This window comes from Tenrec ecaudatus, chromosome 8 (assembly GCF_050624435.1).
Source record: "Tenrec ecaudatus isolate mTenEca1 chromosome 8, mTenEca1.hap1, whole genome shotgun sequence".
In the NCBI taxonomy this organism is placed as follows: Eukaryota; Metazoa; Chordata; class Mammalia; order Afrosoricida; family Tenrecidae; genus Tenrec; species Tenrec ecaudatus.
Window position 1 is genome coordinate 84,278,586 of NC_134537.1, and position 10,177 is coordinate 84,288,762.

Genomic DNA, 10,177 nt, shown 5'->3' on the forward strand with positions numbered 1-10,177 from the left:
GGCAAATAGATCTATGTGCATATATTTATGGATTTAGTATTAAGGTAGCAGAAGGACATTGGGCCTCCACTCAAGTACTCCCTCAATGCAAGAATACTTTGTTTTATTAAATTGGAATTCTCTAAAGCTCACCTTCCCGACACAGTCACTGAAGACAAAGTGGGTGCATAAGCAAATGTGATGAAGAAAGCTGATGTTTCTTGGCTGTTAAAAGATATAGCATCTGCAGTTTTAAAGGTTTGAAAGTAAACAAGCAGACATCTAGCTCCGAAGCAATAAAGCCCACATGGAATAAGCACACCAGCCTGTGTGATCACAAGGTGTCGAAGGGATCAGGTATCATCAGAACAAAAAATCATATCAATGTGAATGACGAGAGTGGGAGGGAGCGTGTGGAGTGGAGACCCAAAGCCCATTTATGGGCCACTGGATATTCTGTTTCAGAAGGGTCTCAGGGAGGAGATGAGTCAGTCAGGGTGCGATGTAGCAACGGTGAAACATGCAACTTTCTTCCAGTTCCCAAATGCTTCCTTTCCCACCCGACCCCCATTATCATGACCTCAGTTCAACCTTACAAATCTGGCTAGACCAGAGGATGTACACTGTTACAGATAGGAACTGGAAACACAGGGAATCCAGGGCAGAAGATTCCTTCAGGACCAGCGGTGGGGCTGGTGTTTTTGGGAGGGTGGAGGGAGGTTAGAGTGGAAAGTGGGGAACTGATTACAAGGATCTACATATAACCTCCTCCTTGGGGGACAGACAACAGGGAGACGTTGGACAGTGCAAGATATGACAAAATAGTACTTTACAAGTTATCAAGGGTTCAGGAGGGAGGGGTGAGCGGGGAGGGAGGGAAAAAATGAGGAGCCGATGCCAGGGGCTTAAGTGGAGAGCAAGTGTTTTGAGAATGATGAGGGCAATGAATGCACAAATATGCTTTACACAATTGATGTATATATGGATTGTGATGAGTTGTATGAGCCCGTAATAAAATGATTTAAGTAAACAGATACCAAGGGCTCAAGCAGAAAGCAAATGCTTTAGAATGATGATGGCAACAAATGTACGAATATACTTGACACAATGGATGTATGTATGGATTTGATAAGAGTTATACAAGCCCCCAATAAAATGATTATATATATATATATTTGAGACATAGTTACATATAAGTAGTATATTCTGCATATCTCTCAAACACATTAAATGCACAAGTGGTACAACACATGAATTATGTCTTACATTGAAATTTCCATCGTTAACGAGTGCATCCTCTCCCTTGGAATTGGCCCACATGGTGGGTCACAAGGGTCCTGGCCCCATAGTTTCCTATGTTTGGTAGGGCCCATAGAAACTTTGCTTGGGATTAGTTTCCAAAGCCAAAGCCAAACTCATGTCATTGAGTCAACTACTGCCCTGTGAGGTTTCTAAGACTTATACAGGTGTTTACAGCCTCATTTCCCTTGAGGAACAACTGGTGTGTTCAAATCCCCGACCTTGAGGTTAACAACACTATGCATAAGCCACATACATCTACTCAGGAGAAGAAATCCTCATCTTTCTCTTAAGGAGTGGATGGTGAGTTTGAATTACTGATCTTATGGTTATCAACCCTATTCTTATCCTATTATATCACCAGAGCTCCATGGTATTGGGTAGAAACTTTAAATTATCATGTGAAGCTGCCAGCTGATTTTCAACTAAGCGGTGAAGGTTATCTCAATGTGAATTAAAATGAAGGCAAAAGGAATCTTAGAAAGGAGGGGTTGGTCACTGACACTGGGAGGACAGTACAGCCTCAATTTAAGGAAAGTGAACAAGATCATGTTAGTGTCAGATCTGAAATAGGAGGATATATAGGAGTCACAGCTACACATCCAAGCAAACGTGCTGCAAATACTATCTTTTTGGGGATGCCAGGTGCCTTAAGAGAGTTGGCAGGTTTCCCCTGCAAATGTAATAAGTTAAATTACAAGACTACTCAACTCCTCTTAAATATTACAAGATTGTTTATAAGCTTTGTAAAATCATCTGAAACTTTTCCATTAAAGTGGTTACGCAATCCAGTAAGCTGAATGATGACCTGCCCAAAGTGGCCACTATTTAATCCTTGGAGTGTGTGAAGACTCTCTGTTATATGACACATGGGACTTTGTAAGCATCATTCATGTTATGGACCTTATAATAGGGAGATAATCCCAAGTACTTCATCAAAGTGCTAACAAAGAATCCACAGATTGGGGAAACATCTTAAGTAATGATACTTAAGTGTTAATTCCCCAAATCTAGCAAACTATAACAACTTAATAAGAAAAATACAAATAACCCAACAAAAATGGGCACAGGCATGAATAAACATTTTACTAAAGATGAGGTCCAGGCAATCAACTACTATATGAAGAAGTGTTCATGTTCATTAGCAATAAGAGAAATACAGATTGAAACAAAAATCAGATATCACCTCACACTGATATTCATAGCAAAATTCAAAAACAGAACAAAATACTAAATGCTGGAGAAGATGTGGAGAGATTGGAATGTTCATACATTGTTGATGGGGAAATTGTATAACCCCTATGGAAAAAGTATGCTGCTTCCTTAAACAAATGCAAGTACAACTCCCTTCTGATTCTGGAATTCCTCTACTGAGTACATAGCCTAAAGAAATTAAGAATAAAACACATGCACGCCTATGTTTCCAAAATAGAAATTTCCAGTAAAAAGATGGAAACAATAAGAAAACCCCGACTACAGAGGAATGGATAAACAAACGCTGGGGCATTCATAGATTGGAATATTATGCATCAATCAAAAACAATGATGATTCTGTTCAACACTGCAAAGTATGGACAGAAGAAGAGAACATTATGTTTAGCAAAGTTCTTCAATCGTATAATGACAAATATTTAAGGACATCATTATTATAAGGAAAAACAAAGAAAAAAAAGTGGTTTTCCCATAATGATAAGATTTTGAAGACTATGGGGAGGCAGGGACAGGGCTGAGGGCCTGGAGATTGGGTGGGGCAGGAAATGATGGAGGGAGGGGCATTGAGAGGGAAGGGTAGCCCCCACACTTAGGGGGGTTCGATGGGATACTATTTCTGATCTGATGACCTGAGCTGTGCAGCGACACAAAATATGTTTTCTATAAAATCAAGATAAAGTTAAAACAAGAAAACAATAGTGATAAAAAAAATAAAAGGGAGTAAAGGCTCACAGCCTTAAAACACCCTCCAGGTTTCTTCCCCTCTGATCTAAACATTGGCCCGAAGGGCTGTAAAAGGAGGGAAAGTTGAACTGAATCGGATACAGATTCCTTAATGATATATAAGTTCATTTCAAACAAATCAAAAATAGGGAGATGATCCTGGATGATCGAGGTGGGTCCAAGTTAATCACACAAGGCTTTAAAAGCAGAAGCATCCAGTTGAACTCAGAGACATGCAGCAGAACAGAAGGTAAGAAAGGTGAGGAAGCGGCGGAGGTCCGAGTGATGGAAAGTATGAGAAAGACTCAAAACGATGTTGCTGGCTTTGAAGTTGGAGGAAGGGAATCACGAACCAAGGAGTGGGAGGACCTCTAAGAGTTAAAGATACTCCCATTCTACCACCCCACCCTCAGCAAGGAAACGGACAAGGAGATGGGGACTTCAGTTCCACAACCACATGGAATTGAACTCTGAAAAAAGAAGCAAACAAACGTGAGTGAGCCTGGAATCCAGCAAAGTCTTCCTTGGGTCCCCAGTAAGGAATGGGGCTCTGCTGATGGCTTGATTTCCACGCAGTGGCATCTGCATTGGGTTTCTAACCTGCTGAGATCATTAGATAATAAATTTGCATTGCTTTAAGTTGAGGCATGGCGGCAACAAAAAATGAATACGTTTTGATACTAAGGTCAAAGGTTAACTATATGATACATTCTCACATATATTACAGATTATTTCAAAATCAAATATGATATATTAACTATTATGGGTTTGGGTTACTTCATCATACCTATAAAAACTCGAGTCAATTTTGACTTGTGGAGACCCTACAGGATGGGTAACACTGCCCCGTGGATTTCCAAGACTATAATTCTTTCATGCCTACAGTTGATTGTACATCGTCCTGGACTAGAGACACTGCACACCAAGGGTACACTTTCCCATTCAAAGCTACTTGAGATGACCTTCCAAGTAAACTTGAAGCTATCTTCTTAACTGAAAAAGGTTACATATTGACCAGAAAATTTTGTCTTTGGGAATATAACATTATAGACTTTTCAAGCATATTTTCTCATGACCCAGGGATCTAAGCCTAATTCCTTTTATTAGTTCTGTGGTATCAGGGGACCCTGAGGCCATGCCCTGTGAATAGGACTGGTGTTCTCAAAGCTCATGATAAGCTCTTCCCTAATTAACCTCTATTTCTAGTTCAGAGGCGATTTAATTCTGAACAGCCAACCCAAGTCTTCACTGCTAGATTGGGTTCAACCAATCTATATATTGCTTCATTCTGAGTTATTTATAGAGTCTATCTTGCAGGGATGCAATACATATTGAAGTGACATCTATTTGGTTTCTGTGTGTCTCTCAAAGAAGTGGTACTTTCTGCTTGCAGGAATAAAGGCTTGTCAGTGACATACTCAGCAATTTATATATTGGTACTGCTCTCTGGCTTTAAATAATTATAATTTGTCATTTAAAAAGTAATTATGATAATTACCTGGCAGGGGAGATACCATGCTCAGGAAGGTGGTTTTCCCAGGGCGAGGCTTGTCCATGCACTCTGGATTGCTGACCCCTGTGATTTCCCCAAATGTGGGAAACTCGACTGCATAATTTGTGGTAGTGGGGGACTGTGTTCGCGCTCTCCCCTGGGGAAAAAATAAATAAAAAGTAATTATGGAGTGATGCTATCCCACAAGAAAATGTAAATCCCCCAAACCTTAACCTGCCTTCTATTTTCAGTTCAGGAAGCATGTTACATGTTGAACAAAGATAAATTCATCAGGAGCATTCACATACTCATTTCAAATGAAAATAAATTTGAGATCTTAAAAAAATACTGGCACTTAGTAAGTAGGAAGGGCTTCTTCAAAAATTCATCGGGGAAAATGGAATAAAAAGACAATGGAATGGTTCCTTGAATTTTGAATCTCCCTGTTATTAACCAGACACTGGTGGCCCAGTGCTATCACAAATGCAACAGAAGTAGAAGAAAAGTTCACAGCCCACAGATTTTAGCCTTAGAAAAAGATATAAGGGAAACATGCACACAACAATCAGAGGTGCTATGAAAACTCCGGCATCTATTGCAGGAACCAAATCTACTCAAGTAGGGAAAGCGAAGGCTAGAAGCTTCTGTGCTAACAAGGACCTGCTACGGAAGGAAGGACTTTTGAAGGCTTTCCTGGCTATAAAATGACATGGACTTTTCTAGAAATGCATAAATTTGGCACCAACTTTCTTGCGTTTAGAATCTATTACTAATTGATCTGCCAGATCTTCTAAAAATAGTCATGTCAGTTAGAGCAGCTCCTCAACGCCCAGCTCACACATTCATTCTCATTGTCAACATGGCAACATCCTACACAGAATAAATTACAGATCTGTACTAATTTGGCTAATAAGCACATAAAGTGCATAGGTGCACACAGTGGAAAACAAAAGCCAGATCTGCAAAAATAAAACAAGAGGAATCAAAAGGGATGCATTTGATAATACTATGTGAGAATTTATTGCCAGGAGTTTAACATTGGGGGTTGGGTGGCACGGGGGAGGAAAGAACTTAGAAAAGTGAAGAATTCCCAAAAACACGGCATAACACAGAACAAGGCATTCAGAAAAGCCAAAGAAATCCGAACTTTCCTGAGGGGCCGGTCACATTGCCAACTAAGTGGACAGCACCACCCTCCCCCCAAGTAGAATTCGCTTCAGAGGACAGCACTGAAGCTACAGCTCAAGAAGAGGGGAAGAGAGACTGGTCTGGTCAGAGAACACAGAAGCCAACAAGGGGGTATAGGGGAAAAAAAGAAAAGAGTGACGCACACCCTGGCTCACCAAGCCCCGAGGACAATGTTCCTGCTCAGAAAAGCAATGCACAGAGGTGACCACAGGGCCAGCCCCACCATGGGACACAGTGTTCCTCACTGACCCATAGCACCACTGGGGACAACACTAGAGATACACAGTAGGAATTATGCCTGCCATGAGCTCACCATGCAGAAACCAGCCCATGGGGGCATGCAGCAGGCAGTGGGGGAAGCAGAGCAATGAAGTCCCCAGGCATAGAGGCGGTGCCAGGGCATGGCACCCCATCCGACTTGACTGTAAAGCACCTGTGAAGGAAAACAAACAGACCCTGAACTATTCTTACGTTTATGTGTGTGTACGTCTGTGTGTATGTTGTTGTTGTTGCTATTGTTTTACTTTCTGTTGGTGCTTCGTGGTACTCAATCTTGTGATGGTGCATAGCATGTCTACCTGAAAGGGATAGGCGGAATGAGCAGGCCAGAAGAGAGAACAGTGGGATGACAGTTCCTGGGGGACATGGGGGTAGGAGTGGAGGGGGAAAGGAAGAGGGTGTTAACAAGCCCAGGGGCAAGGGAATAACAATGATCCAAAATCAGTCTCAAGGAGGGTGTGGGAGGTCTGGCAGGGCTGGATCAAGGGCAATGTAACCGAGAGGAATTCCTAAAACCCAAATGAAGGCAGAATACGATAGTAGGACAAGAGGAAGGTACAAAGAAACAGAGGAAGGAACTAGGAGGCAAAGGGTAGTCATAGAGATTTAAATACAGACATATAAAGATGTAAATATATTTATATACGACGAGGGGGGACTAGATCTATGTACATATATTTATAGGTTTAGTATTAAAGAAACAGTTGTACAGTTGAACAGTGGACCCCTGCTCAAGTACTCCCTCAACACAAGAACACTTTGTTCTAACAGTTTGGCAGTCTGAGATGCTCACCTGCCTGGCACAATCGCTGTTACCAATGGGTGCACTGGCAAATGTGGTGAAGAAAGCTGATGGTGCCCGACTACCAAAAGATATAGCACCTGAAGTCTTAAAGACCTGAAGATAAACAAGCAGCCATCTAGCTGAGAGACAACAAAACCCACATGAAAGAAGCACACCGGCCTGTCCCAACTAGATCACTGAGGACAAAGTGGGTGCATAAGCAAAAGTTGCGAACAAAGCTGATGGTGCCCGGCTATCAAATGACATAGCATCAGGGCCCTTAAAGGCTTAAAAACAATCAGGCAGCCATCTAGCTAAGAAACAACAAAGCCCACAAGGAAGAAGCACACCAGCCTACCCCAACGCAAACACTGAAGACAAAGCAGGTGCATGGGCAACTGAGGTGAAGAAAGCTGATGGTGCCCAGTTGTCAAAATATATAGAATCTGGGGCCCCATAGGCTGGGAGATAAACAAGGTGCCATCTAACTGAAAAACAGCAAAGCCCATATGGAAAATGCACACCAGCCTATGAGATGACAAGGCATTGAAGGGATCAGGTATCAAGCATCAAAGAAAAAAAAATCATAGTATTGTGAATGAGGGAGGGTGCAGAGTGGGACCCAGGGCCTATCTGGGGGAAATTGGACATTCCCTTGCAGAAGAGCTGTGGGGAGGTGATGAACCAGTCAGAGTACAGTGTAGCTATGATGAAACATACAATATTCCTCTAGTTCTTGAATGCTTCCTCCCCCACACTATCATCCCAATTCTACCTTACATAACCAGCTGGACCAGGAGATGTACACTGACACGTATAGGAACTGGAAATATGGGGAATCCAGGACAGATGAGCCCCTCAGGAACAGTGGTGAGAGTGGCGATATCAGGAAGGTGGAGGGAGAAACGGGAAACAGATGACAAGGTCTACATGTAACTTCCTCCCTGGAGGACGGACAGCAGAGAACTGGGTGAGGGAGATGTCGTATGGTGTAAGATATGAGAAAATAATAACTTTTTATAAATTATCAAGGGTTCGGGGGGAGGGGGAGTAGGGAGGGAGGGGGAAATGAGGAGCTTATGCCAGGGGCTCAGGTGGAGAGTGGGCGTTTTGAGAATGATGATGGCAGCATATGTACGAATGTGCTGGACAAAAATGATGTTTTTATGGATTGTAAAAAGAGTTGTATGAGCCCCTAATAAAATGATTTTTTAAAAAGAAAGAAAAATACAGGCTTAAAACAAAAAGCAAAATAAAACAAAAGAAATCCTGAGCCTTCACCGAATTCTAGGGATTAAAAGTGAAGTTCATAATTCACTCTTCTTGATATGACTGAACTATTGAAATGGATGATATATGCATGAAGTGCCAGTAAAACTTGCTTTTGTTTTTTTAAGTAAAATTCAATTCAAAATATATTTTTTAAAATGGCTTAAAAGCAAAGTGAAGAAATCTAATGGTGCCTGGCTATCAAAAGTTATAGGATCTGGGGTCTTAAAGGCTTGAAGATAAACAAGCAGCCATCTAGCTGAGATGCATCAAAGCCCACATGGAAGAAGCACACCAGCCTGTGTGACCTCTTTAGCACTACTACCTCTTTAATGTTTCCAAATGAGAACAAAGGAGGCAGACCCATTGTGGGGGTACATGGCACATTTATCAGATCAGATAGGGGGGACTTTTAGGAGTTACTCAGCAACGGGGAAAAACTTATTAAAATGGTTTAAAATGACTAAGTTTGAATACCAAATTCAATCTGGCCATCAGTTTAATAATTATTTCAATTAATTTCAAACAAATGTGTTCTATATGTAATGAATGTTTTCCTACTCCAGAGAGAAGCAAACCTGAGTGCATCTGAAAACAGGGGTGATGGTCTCCAGGGACAGGAAGGAAACCAGTCTTGCTGGAAGCTTACATGTTTGACATTGGATTCTAAGATAGGAGGAAAGAGATGTGGTTTGTTAGTGTGTGGGGGTGGTGCGTGGGGATTGCAACGTGTAACCTGTGCCGACCACCGGGGAGTAAAAAGGCAGAAAGGCAGGGGGTAGTTTCAGAATCAAATGGAAACAAACTCATTGTTCATTGATAAAGATGATAATGGGCAAGATATACCTTGATTATTCCCAATTCAAAATGAACAATAGTGTCTGTAGGAGTTGAGAACATCAAGGGCACTGCGAAGAATATCCCAACGGGCAGGTCTTTAAATTACGTTGGTCTGGAGATGCATCTGCCTGTGCTATAGGATTGTCATCCTTCAGTGTTATGTGAGTTTGGTTCTGAAGTTTGGGTCACATAAATGACTAAGTACTCAACTAGTAGCCAAAAGGTTGGTGGTTCAAATCCTCCTAGAGACAGCTTGGAAGACAGGTCTGGAGAGCTCCTTCTAAAAGGTCTAGATCAAACTCACTGTCATTGAGTCGACGGTGCCTCACATAGGACTCCTATGGGACTGGGTAGAACAGCCCCTGTAGGTTTCTGAGACATGAACTCTTGATGGGAGTAGAAAGCCTCATCTTTTTCTCATGCAGAGGCTGGTGGTTTCAAACTGCTGACTTTGGGGTTAGCAGCCCAGCGTGTAACCTACTGTGCCACCCACTGGGGCTGTGAAAACCCTATACAGCTGCCCTACTTTGCACCCACAGAGCCAGTATGAGTAGAAATCCATTTAAAAAATCATTTTATTGGGGGCTTATACAACTCTTATCACAATCCATATATATATATCCATAGTGTCGAGCACATTTATACATTTATTGCCCTCATCATTCTCAAAACATTTGCTTTCTAGTTGAGCCCTTGGTATCAGCTCCTCATTTTCCCCCTCCCTCCCCGTCCCTCATTCCCATGAACCCTAGATAATTTATAAATTATTATTATTTTGTCATGTCTTAGACTGTCTGATGTCTCCCTTCACCCACTTTTCTGTTGTCCATCCCCCAGGAAGGGGGTTATATGTAGATATTTGTATTCAGTTCCCCCTTTCTACCCCACCTTCCCTCCACCCTCCTGGTATCGCCACTTTCACCACTGGTCCTGAAGGGATCGTCTGTCCTGGATCCCCTGTGTTTCCATTTTCTATCTGTACCAGTGTACATCCTCTGGTCTAGCCAGATATGTAAGGTAGAATTGGGCTCATGATAGTGTGGGGAGTGGGGGAAGCCTTTAAGAATTAGAAGAAAGTTGTATGCTTCATTGTTGCAAGTGGATGTCCAGTT

General features: G+C 42.0%; 1 non-coding gene across 1 annotated transcript; it reads left to right on the top strand.

Annotated features, from left to right (window-relative positions):
- The first annotated feature begins 4,703 nt into the window (after nt 1–4,703).
- LOC142455936 (U1 spliceosomal RNA) lies at nt 4,704–4,865 on the top strand. The gene has a single exon (XR_012786040.1). It is a non-coding gene; the product is annotated as a U1 spliceosomal RNA (small nuclear RNA).
- Nucleotides 4,866–10,177: the final 5,312 nt, after the last annotated feature.